Source organism: Agelaius tricolor, unplaced genomic scaffold, assembly GCF_023055355.1.
Source record: "Agelaius tricolor isolate 1412-34295 unplaced genomic scaffold, bAgeTri1.0.p SCAF_57, whole genome shotgun sequence".
Classification (NCBI taxonomy): Eukaryota; Metazoa; Chordata; class Aves; order Passeriformes; family Icteridae; genus Agelaius; species Agelaius tricolor.
Window position 1 is genome coordinate 85,391 of NW_027269317.1, and position 15,944 is coordinate 101,334.

The 15,944-nt window shown below is 48.1% G+C and overlaps 1 pseudogene; it reads left to right on the forward strand.

The window, feature by feature from the left end:
- Positions 1-6,477: 6,477 nt before the first annotated feature.
- On the forward strand, positions 6,478-7,385 carry LOC139604897 (uncharacterized; annotated as a pseudogene).
- Positions 7,386-15,944: the final 8,559 nt, after the last annotated feature.

Consider the following 15,944-nt stretch of genomic DNA (forward strand, 5'->3'; position numbering starts at 1 on the left):
TCCCCTCACATCCCTAAACTCTCTTCCCTGCCTCAGGCAGGATCGGGAGATGGATCCTGCCAGCAGGCGCAGGGTTGCTGCCATCACCCTGACATCTCCCAGTGTCCTCTGTCCCCTCTCCAGTGCAGCACTGGCCATGCTGCCTTGGGCTCTCTCCTAACCCTCTTACCAATGCCCATGTACCCAGTTCTACCACCCCCAGTTGTTCCCCCAGATGGTGCCAGGAATGTGGCCAGCCCCGCCATCTTGTCTTCTCCCTCTCCAAGTTTTCTGCCCTTTCTCCACAAAATGGTGCTGACCCCACAAAGGCAATGGCCATTTTGTCACCTCCCTGTTCTGCCAAAAACGACACCTCTGACCCTCCTCCCACTTTCTCTATTCCTGTAATTGCGCCCTGCCCCTCCCTTCTGTGTCAGGAAGTGTGTCCATGTTGGGACTTCCCCTCTCTATCGGGAATCCCCTCCCCATTGTGCCCACCAACCCTACCCCTTCCTCTCTTGACTCCTCTCCTGATGGTCCCTCCCGTTCCCATTCCCACAACATTGGAGCCAGAAGTGGTGATGACAGCGACCAGAAGGAGCCCATATTGGCTTCCACAGCTGCCCACAAACAGGCAGATTCTGGCTGCCCCAAGAGGCTCCATGCAGTCATCAAGTGCCCTCCATCCTCCTCGGTGGATGAAAATAGGGATTCTGCAGACCCGGATTCCAGTCCTGAGTCTGAGGATCACTGGGCCAAGCTGCAGAGGGAAGCCACTGGGAGGGCTCAGAGCTCACCAAAAAGATTGTGGGCTTGCAGATTATATGTAAACACAGCAGAAGAGTGACTGCAATCAATTCCTGGGAGCCAATCCCCTATGGGGAATTGAAGGAGCTCTGCAAAGTGGCTAAGGAATATGGTTGGGGGTTGCATTTCTTAAAAAAATTTCTGGAAGCCACCTTCTCTGATTGTGTCTTGGTCGTGCATGAAAATAAAAATATCATGAATTGCCTACTCTCCCTGTGTCACAATCCATCCTTACGAACGGGTTTCGTGATTGTTCGTGGATTTGATCTCAGGGTGCAAAAAACCGACACGGCACAGGGGGGTTTGCAGTGATAATCAAAACAAATGCACCTTTATTGAATAACCAAATGCATTGGGGAGGAATTGGGGAAAAAAGGGAAAAATAAGGAAAAGAGGGAGGAAGAGAAAGGAAGGTATATAGCTACCAAACATAGAACAGCCAAGTCCTTTGATGTCCAGCCAATGGAGTTCACCAGGTCACGTCTGGGGAGATCTTGAAATCTCTCACTAACTCAGAGGTTTTTTTTATGATAACTCTATTGAAAATTGTGAGGGAGGGGGGGAAACAGATACAATAAAGAATAGATGTAACAGGTAGTCCATGTTCTCAGCAGTAAACGAGAGCCATTGTCTTCTTGGTCCAGCGGTCACAACCTGCAGGCAAACATCTCGCTTTGGTCAGCTTGCCTCCCCCACACACCTGCCCCGGGCTGGGGGTTTCAGTGCCAGTCCTTGGAAGGAGCAGAGGGGCCTTTTCACATGGGGGTTTCATGTCTCACTCCTTGATGGAGAGGCTCCTTACATCTCAGTCTGTCTCTCACGGTGGTGGTAAAACAGGTGAGGGTCTTCTGTGGGGGGAGCACCCAAGACTCAGGAGAAGTCCAGCCAGGCTGAGAGGTGGGACAGCTTCCAAGGCTATTGCTGCAAAAAGGCAAGATGCCCACTTCTTCTTTCATTGGGCTCAGTGCAGCATACAGCAAACAACACCTGTGAACAATAGCTTAGCACCGTGCTCAGGTCTTGGAGCCGTTGGCATGTAACTTTCTCCAACAGGGCCAGAAACTTCAGACAAGGGTCTTTTCTTCAGTGGTCCCCAATGACGATCGTGAGGCAGATGAGAGAAACTTTGGGCAGAGTCTCACACCCCGGTCGAGTACATGCTGTGGGAGAGACAGTAAAAAAGGCATCTCAAATCACTGGCGGACACATATTCAAAAGATGCCAACAAACCAAATTTAACCCTTGAATAAATGGCAGGAGAAGGTGACTTCCAGAAGCCACAAGACCAAGCAAAGGACTTACAAGAAGCTGCACTCAGTGGCATCACCACTGCTGCAAAGACATCCCTGCTCCTCACTCTCGACGACACCCTACATACACAGAGCTTCACTACCATTAAACAAGGGCAAGTGAAATTTTCATGAAATTTGTAGACAGACTTAAAGTTGCACTTGAGTGACAAATAGAAAGCCCAGAGGCCAAGAAGGAAGTGCTAAATAAAATGGCCTTGGCAAAGGCAAACAATGAGTGCAAAACAATATTAAGAGCTCTCCCCTTTGACCCAGAACCTACAATCAACCAGATGGACGAGGCCTGCAACAAATTATCTTCCACTGAACACACCGTGGCAAGGGCAATCTCTAAGGGAGAGGGCCTTTTTAACATCCCAAGACGCTGCAAAATGTTTTAATTGTGGGGAACTGGGCCTTTTTTTGAAGGACTGTGCAGAATACAAAATGCCTAAAGACCAGCAGCCACCAAAGAGGTGCCATTCATCACACTGTATGGATTGCAACAGACATTCTAACAACTGTTCTCAGTTGTGTTATCACCAGTAACCTCACCACCACCAGCAGCATTATCAGCCAAAAAACTTCCAACAGACTGCAGGGTGGCCCCGTGTGAAGACAGCAAATGGAAAGCTGTTTCACTGTACCCTCCCCACTATTCTGGAGGTCCAATACGTGGGAAATTCCCGCGGAGCTCTTCATACTCCGAACAACAGACCAGAGTGACCAAGGCTTTCCAGCAAGTTCAGGTCAGGACATGACACCAACTGGTGAGTGCTTTGTCTATACAATTTGATGACTCTGCTTTCTATCGTATTCCCACCAGAAAATATGGACCCCTAGAGGGCCTGAGGGATGTGCTGGTAATAGGTAATTGTATTCATGGACCAAATGAAATACATATTATAGTGGAAGTACAAACTGTTGGGCCAAGTGACGAAATCACAGTCACTTTCTGCTGCACAAAACCACCACACTTCCTGCACAGAGAGACTGTGATCGCCCAAGTCTTTTTATTTCCATTAAGCATAGACAATATCCCAGAGCACCCAATGGCATTCTGGGTTGAAATCATGGGCCAAGACAAGCCCCTTATAAAGTGCAGTCAGTTGAATAAAGGTAATGACATCCACCTACAAGGGATGGTGGACACAGGGGCCAATGTTACTATCATTACACAACCTCAATGGCCCCTGAACCCGGAGCTGACTCCTGTCACTGGAGTCACCTCAGTGATTGGAGGAGCCGCCATCTCCATGAGGAGCGAGCGTATTATCACAACAGAGGGACTGGAGGGCCAAACTGCCACCATCAGGCCATTTGTAGTCAGGGCACCCACCACCCTGTGGGCCAGGGACCTGTTGTCCCAGTGGGGAGCTTGACTTGATATTCCACCTCTGTCCCGGGATTTCTATTTGGGGCCACTGCAGAGTGCACCACCCCACCATCACCTGGAAGACTGACACCCCACCGTGGGTGGATCAGTGGCCCCTCTCAACAGAGAAATTACATACCCTCGAGCTTCTTGTGGAGGAGCAGCTCTCCAAGGGCCACATTGTACCTTCCAACAGCCCTTGGAACTCCCCTGTCTTTGTTCTCAAAACACCTGGCAAGGACAGGTGGACACTCCTCCATGACCTTTGTAAAATTAACAAGGTCATTGAGGACATGGGTCCCTTGCAGCCTTCCTTCTCCGTCCTTGCTTCCTTGTGACTCGAGACTGGTGGTCATAGATATCAAAGACTGCTTTTTCAACATCCCCCTCCATCCTCAAGATGCTCCCATATTCACCTTTTCCATCCCCTCCCTGAACAGACAGGCACCTCTGAAGCGGTACCACAGGTGAGTCCTCCCCCAAAGTGAGAAAAACTCCCCTATATATGCCAGTGGTACATGGCCCTTGTCCTATCTCCCATCCAAAGGACTCTCCCAGATGCCATTATCCTACATTATATGGATGGCATTCTGTCTTGGTTTGAAGACAGATGTCTGCTAAGGAAGGCAGGAGCTTCCTGTGAAATGGAAAATGTAAACCCCCTCCCTCTGAATTATTATAATTTTGAAATTAAAAAGCTCTCAAGCAAAGATATGGGAATAAGAATAACAGTTATTTACGAGGAAAACTAAAAATACAAATGCAATAGTACAAACAAAAAAACCCCACTGGCAGAGTCAGAATATGACCTGACACCCTGTGGGTCACAGTGGTGGTAGCAGTCCTATTAAATGGAGGCTGCAGTGCTCCTGCAGTGACAGGTGGGGTTTTGTTGAAGCAGTGATCCTGTAGAAGGGTGGAGTTTTCTCTGAAGGTCCAGTGGTGGCGTAGATGGGCCTGGACTTCCTCTGGGAATGCAGTGGAAAAGAAAGCTGCTCCTCTGGGAATCCAGTGGGAAAAGGCTGTCTCTCTTCTTCCAAATGTCAAATTATATCCAGGTAGGAATGCTTGGCTCCTCCCTCTGGCCGGAGCATCTCACAATGGGATGATGAATTTTTCATCAGTCATGCAGTGACACTCAAGGGCCCAATAACAGAAGATATCTCCCAGAGGGGGGGATTGTTGAGGAAGAGATAAAGTAAACTGCTGTAAGAGACGGTCCAAAGTTTCCCTCATTTGCCTCACGACCGTCACAAGGACAGAGAGGAAGACCCTGAGGACCCTGGCTGGAGTTCTGGCCTGGTTGGGGTGGATGCTCGCCAAGTGATTGTTTGCAGCTGTGCTTGTTGTGCCCCCACGTTACAACTGCTTCGAGCAGGGGCTGACAGGGAGCGGCTTGCTCTGTACACTTACACCTGCTTCACCATCCCTGCTCATCACAATGGCCCATGAATTTCCCCACCTCTTGGCCAGATGAACTTTCTGGGGTAACTCTGGTGATCCCCCCATAGAAGATCCCTCATCTGCCTCACAACCGCTGTAAGGGAAGCCTCCTCCCAAGGACTGAGACTGAGACCCTTAAAATTCTAACACAGGGGCGCAGGCCTGACTGAAGTGGGATGTTTGCCAAGTGTTGCCTGCAGGTGTGTTTGCTGCACCAAGACTGGTTTCTCATAGACACCAATCCTGAAAACAATGGGTCTCGCTCACCGCTGAGATTGATTTGTCCTGTTTTGGATCATGGACTGTCTTACTCATTTTCAATAGACTAATTCTCCATTGTCTTTTATCTGTTCTCCCCTTGGTGGATGACTATAAAAAACCCCTGAGTTATGCAAAGAATTTGAGATTCTCCCCAACGTGACAAGATGGATCTATTGGCTGGACCACGAGGATTTTGTCTCTCCATTGGTAGCTATTCCCACCCCTGTCTTCTTCTCTCTCCCTCTATCCTTTATCTCCTTTCTAATCCTTCTATTGCTTCTGCTGTGGGCACTCAATAAAAGGTACATTTGTTTTGATCAAGACTGAAATCCCCTCTCTGTTGTTTTTGCACTCTGAGATCAGTTAATGAACCATCACAACCCCACTTGTACGAGCGGATCGTGACATTAAATTGGCATCATGGACAGGATTCTCACAGACAGAGGGGTTTGCAGGGTTGTGTGTAGTCTGTAACAGGGGAAGGATGTTTCTCTCCAGCCGCACCGAGCCCGATACCCCGAAAGGGGTGAGTGGTTGTCTAAAAAGGAAAGGGAGTGACTCAAATTTCCCACAAACTGCACATGCCTAGGTGAAAAGCACCCCCATACTCAATTGAGGGCTCTGCCTTCAGAATTTCACAAAAGATCTCTTAGTGCAAAAAGGGAAACTGTTTTTGTGTATGTGTGAATCTGGACTGTCTGGGAAGTGAAGGGACTATTTGAAGTAACTGAGTAGAACCTCCCAGGCACACTTAGTCTCTTCACCCACCCAGGGAAGCAAGGGAAACACAGCAGAGGCTGTGTGGTTGTGTGCCTTAAGTCTACACCTCCCTGTCATGGTTTTGGTCCCTTCACAAAATGACGGAAAACCTCAGCGCAAAAGTTAAAGCTGAATTTTATGCTCTACTAGCCAAACACAATGCCAAACCTTCTCCCGGAGGAGAAGAACGGGCACAAAGTAACTGATTTAATTTGGAAAATGTTATTGATAGAGTATGTTCTTTACAACATGAAACAAAATTTAAACTGGGCAAAAATAAAACTATTCTCTGCTCAGTTTTGGGAGCTTGTCTCACAGCAGCTATAAAAACTCTCTTAAAGTGAAGAAGTGAGGAAAAAGCTATAATGGACTCCCTTCAAAGCCTAGTTGAAATTTGGCAAAAAATTAAATGAAGAAAGGAATGAGATCCATCTGTTACGAGCTGCCCTTAGAGAGGAACATGTTAAGAATTCACTGAATGCTGATTCCTCAACACAGGCAGAGGAAAAGAAACTCCTCACATTAAACAGATTTATCCCCATAAGGAACTAGAGGCAGTAAAAAAACTGTGGAGAAAACTGCTGCCCTCATTTGAGACCCTTGGTTAAAACAGAATATAATTATATTAATGATGAAGATTTTGAACCACATATCACAACTAAACAAATACCATTCAGCACTACCAAATTGGCTAAGCTGAAGAAAGAATTTGGGCGCCTCCCACAAGAATCGGAGATAGAATATGTCTTCCAAGTGTCCCTCACTGGTGGAGATCAAATTAAATTAACTGAACAGGAGGCCAGTGGGTACTGGGGACATGGAGTTTTCTTAACAACAGGAGATAAGCGTGACACGTGGTCCCTGACACAATGTGTGCCTTTCTGGGCCAGGGGAATTAATCCTTTGGAAAGGGGAGACCCTTTAGCTATAGTCAGTGCCCCCGACCAGCTTTTGGAAGGTGCCCACAAAGCCACCTGCCTGCAAATGATTCATGAAAAAGGTTGATTCCTGGTTTTCAGTCACCAGTGCAATTACCTGTAAAGCCTGAAATTATGACTCCTTTAATTTGAGGGCTTCCTAAACCTACAGCAATTACTTTACAGAAAACCATAATGGCCTTGGGTCCCATAGAGAGACTAGATAGATTCCTTGGTAACCCCACTGACCAAACTGGATCTACTGATCCTGGTTTCACTCCATACTCCATCCCCTCACAGCCCCCAGCTTCTCAATCTGATTCACCTGCCAGTAGCCATAAAGTTTGGACATGGAGCGAGGTTGCAGTAGATTTGATTAATTACAGTAGATGATATGGACCTGTAAAAACCCTGGAGGAGAAATCAGAAAAAACAAACGGTGTTTGGTTTATCAGGGCTCCTCACGGTGAAAATTTAGGGAAGGGAAAACAGATCTCTAACCACCACCATTGGTGGTTGTTGGAAGTTAAAAGGGGGGTCCCCAGAGAGGTGATGGATGGTTTGCCCCTTGAGAAATTACAGAAAATAATAACGAATTTGGCACTATCAGAAACTGAATTTATCAGTTCAACCCAGTGCACCCCTCCCATCTCAGAATCCAGCCAGTGAGCCAAAAGAAACCCTCTCCCAGCCTCTCCCTCAGAATTTAGGATGTGAACCAAAGCAAACACAGAACCAGAGAAACTAGGTTCTCCATCCCTTATAGGTGAGCAAAGGGCTGGAGCATGGATGTATCTGAGAATGCTCACTAAACATAAATCAGGAGATATATTGATCACAGCTATCACAGGCCTCAAACAGGCACTTGTAACCTTTCTGATTGACACTGGGGCACAAATCTCTGCACTAACAAAAAGGATGCCCAGAAGTGTAGAATTGTTCCAACAAAGAAACAATGTTGTGCTTTAAATGCCCTAGGAACTACAGAATCTATGAATGTGGCCTTAGTAAAACTCACGCTCCATGGAGAGGAGAATCAATTAGTTGTCAAAATTGGGGATATTCCAAACAATTTATTAGGGATGGATGTTATTGCTGGGAGGCAGTGGGAAGATTCTGAGGGATTCCTGTGGTCATTTGGCGTGCCACGTCTTAACATTAGACTGCTCCAAGCTGCATCCTCCTCACTGTCTAGCAAAATTACTCATGTAAAACAATACCCTCTACCTTCTGGTGCCAAAGAGGGCATCAACTGGTTATACAGGACTTGTGAGACCAAGGAGTAATAGTCAATACCCATTCTCTTTTCAACTTGCCAGTGTGGCCAGTTTGGAAACCCAATGAGAAGTGGAGGTTGACAGTAGACTTCTGCAGGCTTAATGCCAACACAGACCCTCTTACAGCAGCAGTCCCAAATTTGGCTGAATTAATGACATCAATTCAAGAAAAAGCTCACTCAATCATGGCAACTATAGATGTCAAAGACATGTTTTTTATGATACAGCCAGAAGATATGGACCGTTTTTCCTTCACACGGAAAGGACAGCAATACACTTTCACTAGGCTTCCCCAAGGCTACAAACACTCCCCCACTTTGGCCCACTATGCTTTAGCCCAGGAATTAGAAAAAACACCCAAACCTGATCCTGTAGCTGTTTAACAATACATTGATGACATTCTGGGCTGGGGGGGGGGGTGAAATAGAGGTAGTAGGGAAACATCAGCAGAAAATAATCTCTCACTTAGAAAGTCTTGATTTGCAGATGCCCCCAGAGAAAATTCAGAAATCTTCTCAGGAAGTGAAGTTTTTGGGAATTTGCTGGAAAGGAGGTATGACATGTATTCCACCTGATATCCTAACCTCTTTAGATCAGATCAAAATGCCTGAATCCAGGAAAGATCTCCTGCAAGCTCTAGGATTATTAGTGTTCTGGAGAAAACACATTCCAGATCTTTCAATAATTGCTAGGCCCCTTCATGACTTGCTGAGCAAATGGGGTGAAATGGGATGGGACTCTTTCTCAGGAGGAAGCATTGCAATTGCTGTTTTTTGAAGCAACAGCTCACCAAGCACTGGACCCTGTCCATCCCACAGATCCCTTTCAGCTGGAATGGGGATTTGGCTCCTCAGGGCTGTCAGTACAGCTACGGCAGCAGGGTCCTGAGGGTCCGATGTGTGGGAGGTTAAGATATTGCGATGTTACGGTCAGGCAGAACCCCTCCCCTTTTACTGTTACCTTTTACCGTTAACCCCTGTTATAAATGACCAGGTTCAACTGTTAATCAAGGCCATTTTACCGTCCACCACATTGGTGTGTGCGTGTACTTGGTCCGTGTGGCAAAGGTGCTGCCACCGAGCCGTTCTCGACCTGGGACCCCACGCCCCAAGTGTCGGCAACAAGTGGTGCCAAAACCCGGGACAATCTGGGAAGCAGGAACCGCCTGGGCGAGTGAACGGCAGCCGGAGCAGCAGGACTGTCCCCGGCAGGGAGGACGCTCCCAGAGGACCGGCGAGAGGGGAAAGTCTCGCGCTTAGGACCAGCAAAGGAGGAAGTCTGGCGCCGAGGACCGGCGAAGGAGAAAATGGAGTACCTCCCAAAGGTCATTTTTAAAATTCATAGGCAGTGGGGCGTAGACTGCGAGCCAGGAGATTTTATCCTCGTAGTGTTGAGGCTCCTGCAGATTGGGGTTATTGGGCAGCTGGTGGATATTTTCCACCTCGAAGTGTGGGATAGTTGTACCGGGGCCCTAGCAGAGGAGGCTTTGTCCTCAGGCTCGGGGCGAAATCTTAAATTATGGGGCAGAGTCACGCAGGCTCTGTGAAAAGTTCAGCAGGAGCAGGAAATGTGGAAAACCACACAGGACTGTTTGCAGGCAGGGCCCCGGCAGGGTGTGGGGGCGGCCGCACAGACTGCGGGTGATCGTGAGTCTGCCGAGTGTGGGGATTTACAGCCGTGGGGATGCTCTTCGCAGCTCCCAAGCTCAGGCACGCTGGCTGAGGGGAAAAAGTGGTCATTTGGGACGGGCTGCTAGAGGAAGCGTGAGGTGCAGGCGTTAGCTCAGAGGTGCAGAGCGCAGCCGTTAACTTAGAGACATGGGGTGCTGCCATTGCCTCAGAGGCGCGGGGTACTGCCATTGACTCGGACGCGCGGGGCACCGCCATTAACTCGGAGGCGTGGGGCGCTGCCATTGACTCAGAGTCCGAGGGAGCCTGGGCGGGGCCTCCGCCTTACGCGCCACGGGGTGGTGGGCGCCAGAAGGGGGGGATGCGGACACGGGCGTGATCGGCAGAGACGGAGAAGGTCTGCAGGACAGCGCAGACACGCGCAGGCAAAAAGGAAGGAAAAGACACGGAGGGGGAGCTGACGCCGCTTGAAGCATGGGGTTGGAAATCTCATTACAAGGCACTGGCCTCCCCCAGCAGGAGGCAGGGCAAGCCTAGAGGGAGGGAGCGGCCCAATGCTAAGACAAAGGGGCAAGGTCGAAGCCTGACAGAGGGTTTTACCAATTCCATCCGGCCAAAAGATCAAGCGCGCATCCTAGCAACCGCCCTGCTGGCTTTAAATCAGTTCCCCAGGGGAGACAAAACAAAAAGTCCTGCCCAGAGGCACTGGGCCACCCGGGCACTAGAGGAAGGCCCACAAGTCATGATTAAAAATTAGTTAGGAGAATGGGAAACGGGTTGGAGGCTGGTACTCACAGGGCGAGGGTACACAGCCGTCAAGAAAAATAGTAAAATTAAATGGTGCCTGCTTAAGTCGATAAAACTGGATCTTCAGGGCAAAAACTAATGAAATTTGTAAAGCTTGTTTTGCAGGACTGAATCCTCAGACGCCCCCATGGCCCGTATACCCTGCTTCCTAAAGGCTGTGACGAATCATCAAGCAGCCTGATGGCAGACCATACCGGGGTCGTGAAAAACTCAGTGACCAAACTAAAGGAGAGGCCGGCGCAGAGAAGGACTGGGGGAAAAAAGCTCAACAAAAATGTTATCAGTCATGGTTCACATAAATGTTTTTGAAAGTCTTGTTTTAAGTGGTATCCATCAAGTAGAGTTCCAACTCTGGCCAGGTTCTGGCTCTACTTGAATGGAATGATCGCCAATCAGCCCAGAGTTTTTCTGCGTCAAAAGGTTCAAAGGGAGTTTTGGAGAAACGTGAATCCGGACATGAGTAAACGTGAATCCAGACATGAGTTCTCAACATCACTCTTCTTTTAAGGTCAGCTGTCGCAGACTCTGGGCGGATAGTTCAGTGCTGTGGTAAATGTGTGATTTCAAATAGTCAACTGTGTTAACAATTATTAGCCAAAAAACTGAGGAAGTCCTGCAAAGATATCCTAAGTCATGGTTCAGTCAGCCCTTATGACTGATTGCCCTTGGTTCTACCTTATTAGGCCCTATTATTGATCTTGGACCTTATATTTCAAAGAAGTTAGCATTGTTTATTAAAAACCAGTTAGAAATAGTTACCATTTAACCATCCACCACATTGGTGAGTGCGTGTACTTGGTCTGTGTGGCAAAGGTGCTGCCACCGAGCCGTCCTTGACCCGGGACGCCACGCCCCAAGTGGTGGCAACACCGAGGAGGCCTGTTGGTTTCTATTCCTGTGGTTTCAAAGATGCTGAGAAAAGATACACTACCTGGGAAAAAGGATTGTTTGTGGTTAGCTTAGCTCTCATAGAAGTGGAAAAGATTGCACAACAACAACCAGTTGTCTTGAGAGGCCCTTTCAAAGTTATTAAGACAGTCACTACTGGGACCCCCCCACCCCCGCCGACAGGATGGCCCAAAGGGCCTCAGTTGCAAACTGGTATGCTCAGATTGAACATTACTGTAACATTTTCTCAATAACAGAAGGAGCTGTAAAAAATTTAGCGATCCAAGAAACTGAGAATTTGGGCAGCAGCCATGACAAACCTGCCTCTGTAATTAAAACATCCCCTCCTTTCTCCACCAAACGATCAGCAAATTCTTGGTTCCCTGATGCCTCTGCTAAACAGGAGGGGAAGGTGTGGAGATACAGGGCAGCAGCCCTCCACATTTCCTCTGGTGAACGAATCATTACCAAGGGAGAAGGCAGTGCTCAGGTTGGGGAGCTGAGAGCTGTTTGGAGTGCTTTCCAACATGAGGTACAGAATACCTCTCCTGTCTGCATCTACACGGACTCCTATGCTGTGTATAAAGGATGTACTGAGTGGCTTCCTTTTTGGCAGCAAAATGATTGGGAAGTTAACAGAATTCCAGTATGGCAAAAGGAAAAGTGGCAAGACATTTTCAACATCACAAGCCAAGGGAACTTTGTTGGGGTGGGCAGCCTTTCACCAGACAGATGGAAATCCAGCAGGAGAGTGGAACAATAAAGCTGATGATTTAGCAAGACTAAGTCCCCTGAAAAAGAACAAATTACAGAGGACTGGGATCAACTATTGTCGGGTTCGGCTGTCTGTCTCTGCCCCGACATGGGTAGGGTGGTTCTTGGGTGGCACGCACTTCAAAGGACGAGTCTGGACTCTTCAGCTTTTCGATCTTCAGATTGTTTATTGTTTCTTATCTACAAAATTTTCTGTCTGCCCAACAGAGGTCTGATCTGCAAGGCAGCCAAGGGCACTCGTGACCACCCACGGGGCAGTCATGTCTTTTTATACTAAAATCTACGTACATGATATTTACTTTTATTTTCCAATACTTTTCACCCATATTAGCAAGTACACCTTCACCATAAACCAATCCCCAAGTGCCAACATCACCACAGGAGATGGAAGACAAGAAGAAGAAAGAAGGACGAGACACGCCCTGATCCCCCCATCTTGTCTCCATAACCCCCCTGTACCAAAAACCTTAAAGTTTATATTTCACCCTATAAATGTGTCCCTTTTACACCCTTCACTCTAAAGTGATTCTCATGTCCTTAAACTGCTGTCACTTCTGTGGATGGATCAAAATCAAGCCACCAAGCACTCTTGGAAACATTCCAGGATTTCCGAGACCCCCAAGGGTTCTCCTGGCATCTCTGGACATTGGGAGCGATGTGCTGAGTTCCCACATCTCCCCCTTCTCTTTGCACCAAGAAGACTTCTTTGGCAACTTGACTCATGACACGTCGCACACATAAAAAGATGCATGCAACGATGAGCATGAGGACTAAGAGTATTATTAGAATATAAAATCCCATTTTTAAAAACCCTCTCCATAAGGGAGAAAGATCAAAAAATCCCGCCACATCATCAATCCATGACCCAGTGATTTTGCCGAGTTTCTTTATACTGTCTTTCATTTTTTAAATACTTTCATGAATTGATCTTGAATGATCCAAGAGATTCATGCAGCACATTCCCTCAAACTCTTCACATCCATGTCCATGAGCAAGCAATAGATAATCGATTGCTGCCCTATTTTGAAGAGTTGCCTCTCTCACACTACTTATGTCTTTTAACATATCACTCAAAGCGAGAGAGACTGATTGAGCATGCTTGCTCAACCAACAACCCATGTGGTCCAGTTGAGTCAAGGCCACCCCCGACGCTGTCTGAGGTGAGAAAATTGCTGCCGCAATTCTCCTTGCCTTGTCCCAGGTGTATACTTCATCATCACAGTTTGCACTGTAATGTTTCAAGGACCTTTTCTCTTTATGTTTTTGCTTTTTCAGTACTTTCAAATCTGGTGATAACATTGAAATCCTCCCAATGTTGCATGGACCTCCCTTGGCATTTGCAGGAATGCCGTGCCAAATTCTGTCCCCACAAATTAAAAACAACCCACGTGGCAATTGCACTGGGACCTGGATTGATCCTTTGGCTGTTGTCTCAGTGTGATTGCACCAAGCTGACGCGTTTCTATAAAACTTGCGATTTGGAGTGACATCAACGCTTTTGTTAGTCCTTGACACATCCGAAATTTCGAATTTCATGCATAGTTCCATTGTTGTGGACCCGAAAATTTCCAATTCCTGTGGTTCGGTAGAAGCCACAGGTAAAAGATGTGTCCAAGCACACCATTCATTCACAGGATCTTTGATGACCTGCGAAATCTCCATTGGAGAGTGTCCTGGAATTGGCCATTTGGCCACTGGCAACCCAACCATGCATGCTGTGAATAGTTTCCCTGGTTTCGAATGTGTCAGGCAGATACTTTCTAAGTTCGCTGCCTGGGCTAAAGTTTCCCAAACATTTTGTTTTGGTTGATTGATGGGTAAATTTGCTCCATTGCTTAAAGCAACAGATGAAAGCATGAGCATCATGAAGCTCATGACTTCATCCTTATGAAAAATCATTGTCATGCTCTCACTCAAAGCCACAAAGGAAAAACCCCCAAAGTTTTTATTCTTTTTGTCCCTCTTCTGAGTCATTGTTCACAACTTGAGTTTCTTCCTCCGTCTGCGTGCTCGTTTCTCTGCTTCTGGGATCAGTGCTCTCTTGCTCTCTTGTCCGAAATGGCTTCACGTGTCGCGCTGACACCCACTTCAGACCTCGCCCTGTGGAAACACAAGAGAAACCCTTGCCCCAAGTGATTAGTTTGAAAGGACCCTTTAAGAATCATTGACACAAGACATTGAATGTCAAATGGCATGAAATCACACGTATTGAATGTCCCCTTCAGGAGCTGTTTGAAGAATTGTGAATTCAGACCGTTGTTCTGAATGGCCTTTGATAAGTCTTTGATCACTTCATGACCCAACCTTTCCCACCTTGGATTTTGACCTTGTGCATCATATGTCACTGGCATTATTATGTCTCCTGATCCTCTGATCAGACCCTTTTCTTTTGATAATTCATTTCTAATTTCCTTCCAGTCTATTGGTTCTATCGGTCGTTCTTCTTCCTCCTCTGGAAACTCCATTGGCCATTGCCTGCACAATGGAATCGTGGAGGCTCTTGGTGATCCTTCGCTCCATGTTCTTTGACTTGAGGTTTTTGGTCTTGCTCCTAAATATGAAAAAGAAACTTGAGGTTCTCTTGAACGTGTTCTTTTTACTGCATCAAAAGACTGCAGAAGATTTCTTGCTGCTTCCGCTGCTGAAAGCTGGAATGCTGGAATTCCCTCTCTTGCTGTAATGTGTATCATTTCTTCTCCTTGAGGCTGTGCTTCATCTGAGCTGTCTTCAACTTCATATGATCCTGAAGTTGATGGAAAATTATCCTTTTGTTGTGTTGCTGTTTTTGTTTTCTTTAATGTGGTTTTCTTTTTATAGATCGTTGGAAAAAATTGTTGCATTGTCGCAGTTTGGCCAGCAGGTGATGTGGTGGCGCTGTCGAGCAGGTCCGACATGTCCTGCAGTGTGGTCATCCCTCCACGAGGTGGCGCTGTCGCCTGCCTGGACGACCGTGATGACGACACGAACTCGATCGGTTTCTGCTTGTCAGACTGCAACGCTTGCAATCATGCTTGAGACCGAGTTTGCATGGCTGTTGACTGAGCTGGCATTGAGGGTTGAATACTTGAATGTTTCTTTTGAGTGGAAGAGGTTTGAACCATAGGGATTGAGGCTAAAGGCATTGGGACCGGAGAGGGGGTGGAGCCCTGGGATGTCGAACCCCAAGCGTGGCCCCTCCTCTTTGCCCGAGACGTCACAGGGGATCGGACCTGCCCCCGTCCTCGCTCCACACGCACCTCCCGCGCACGCGCGCCTTCCGGAACGCTCCCTGCCTCCCCTGTACTGACTCCGTCCCACTCTGTCTCCGTCCCACTCCACCTCCGAAGTCTCCTCCCTATTGTCTGTTCCTGTCCCTCTCTCCTCCTCCTCTGACGCTGTATCCACACCCCCCGCCGAAGCGCGCGGACCTCCCCCTGCCGGTATCCCCTGTCGCGCCGCGTTTCGAGCCGATCTCCGCGTCCAGATTTCCGGGTCTGACGTCACCACCAGACGTCCCCTGCGTCCCCCCACAGTAGCCTGCTGGAGCCCTGCAGCCGCCCCGCCCTTTCTACCCGTGTCTGACGCTGCCGCGTCGGTTTGATAGCCCTCCCCAGCTCTCCCGCGAGCCTTGCTCATCGCACACACTTTTGGCACCGCGCCAGCCAAGGCTGCCGCCGCCCTTGACGCTGCGCTCGCAAAAGCCACACCAGAACCCATGTCCCCCATCGCTTCCGTGCCCCTCCCGCCAGCCGCCGCCACCG